Source organism: Mandrillus leucophaeus, unplaced genomic scaffold (genome assembly GCF_000951045.1).
Source record: "Mandrillus leucophaeus isolate KB7577 unplaced genomic scaffold, Mleu.le_1.0 Scaffold249, whole genome shotgun sequence".
NCBI classification, from domain to species: Eukaryota; Metazoa; Chordata; class Mammalia; order Primates; family Cercopithecidae; genus Mandrillus; species Mandrillus leucophaeus.
In genome coordinates, this window is record NW_012102576.1 from 3705 (window position 1) to 5740 (window position 2036).

The following is a 2036-nucleotide window of genomic DNA, read 5'->3' on the forward strand; positions in this document are numbered from 1 at the left end:
AAAAAAAAAAAAAAAAATTAACCAGAGGTTGTGGCACATGCCTGTAGTCCCAGCTACTTGGCAAGCTCTTGGACCATGTCTCCTTCGAGCTGTTTGCAGACAGGTTTCTAAAGACAGCAGAAAACTTTTGTGCTCTGAGCCCTGGAGAGAAAGGATTTGGTTGTAAGGGTTCCTACTTTCACAGAATTATTCCAGGGTTTATGTGTCAGGGTGGTGATTTCACACGCCATAATGGCACTGGTGGCAAGTCCATCTATGGGGAGAAATTTGATGACAAGTACTTCATCCTGAAGCATATAGGTCCTGGCATCTTATCCATGGCAAATGCTGGACCCAACACAAACAGCTCCCAGTTTTGTATCTGCACTGCCAAGACTGAGTGGTTGGATGGCAAGCATGTGGTCTTTGACAAGGTGAAAGAAGGCAAAAATATTGTGGAGGCCATGGAGCACTTTGGATCCAGGAATGGCAAGACCAGCAAGATCACCATTGACTGTGGACAACTCTAATTAAAGTTTGACTTTTTTTTATCTTAACCACTGGAGCATTCCTCCGCAGCTCTGGAGAGCACCCTCCACCACATTTGCTTGCAGTATCCTAGAATCTTTATGCTCTCACTGCAGTTCCCTTTGGGTTCCATGTGTTCCTTATTCCCTTCTGTGCCTAGCGGGATTGCTGCCAAGACCAGCTCGGTCATGGAGACCCTAACCCAGCAGCGCTAGAAGAATTAAAGACACACACACAGAAATATAGAGTGTGGACTGGGAAATCAGGGGTCTCACAGCCTTCAGAGCTGAGAGCCTTGAACAGAGATTTACCCACATATTTATTGACAGCAAGCCAGTCGTAAGATTTAGTAAAAGTATTCCTTACGGGAAATAAAGGTATGGGCCAAAATAAAGGGATGAGTCTGGCTAGTTATCTGTAGCAGGAGCATGTCCTTAAGGCACAGATTGCTCATGCTATTGTTTGTGGTTTAAGAACGCCTTAAGCGGTTTTCCACCCTGGGTGGGCCAGGTGTTCCTTGCCCTCATTCCGGTAAATCCACAACCTTCCAGCATGGGCATCAAGGCCATCATGAGCATATCACAGTGCTGCAGAGATTTTGTTTATGGCCAGTTTTGGGGCCAGTTTATGGCCAGATTTTGGGGCCTGTTCCCAACAGATTGCAGAGTTAAGTTTATGATTATGAAATAAATCTAAATAATAAAACAAAAAAATAAATTCAGGAGAGACTGTTGGTAGAATATAGCAAAACCTAAAAAAGGAGCACAGGACTTACATCAGACCTATAACAATAATATATTATCATGTCAGTATCAAGTGATGCTGTTTCCTATGGTTTCATATAATTTTCAAGTAGCCTTCAAAAGAACCCTACGTTATATAAAATTGGTATTTTTGGTATTTTCAGAAGAGTACAAGTTATTTATTTGTCTTGCTTAAAAAGTACAGAGCTGCATAGCAGAACATGTGTCCATGTATCCTGATTTCTAGAGAAGAAAAATAACATTTTGCTGAAAAAGCCACTATGATCCAAGTAGGAGGATCACTTGAGCCCAGGAATTCAAGGCTGCAGTGAGCTATGATTGTGCCACTGTGTATTCCAGTCTGGGCAACAGAGTGAGACCTCATGTGTTCAAAAAATATTTTAAAAGGTTCTAGAGTCGGATGGTGGTTATGGTTGTACAACAATGTGAAAATACTTAATGCTACTGAACTGTATACTTAAAAATGGTTTAGGTGATACATTTTATGTTATGTATATTTTACCACAATTTAAAAAATTAATATGAAAAGATTGCAACAGAACTGTACCATCAGTTTATTAGGTACACATTTTATTACACCTTTATCAACATTAAAAATCTTAACAAATATACATATATTTTAAATTATGGTATTATATAGCAAGTTTTCAATGAATCCTAGTAGGAATACTATTTTCCAAGTACACATCTAAACTCCTGAAATTCTTCTGTTCAACATGTTTGCCCTTTGAAATCACGTTTTTGGAGTATTTCAAGCTAAACTTA

At 39.6% G+C, this 2036-nt stretch overlaps 1 pseudogene; it reads left to right on the top strand.

Moving 5' to 3' along the window:
- The first annotated feature begins 47 nt into the window (after positions 1 to 47).
- Positions 48 to 509, top strand: LOC105542032 (annotated as a pseudogene).
- Positions 510 to 2036: the final 1527 nt, after the last annotated feature.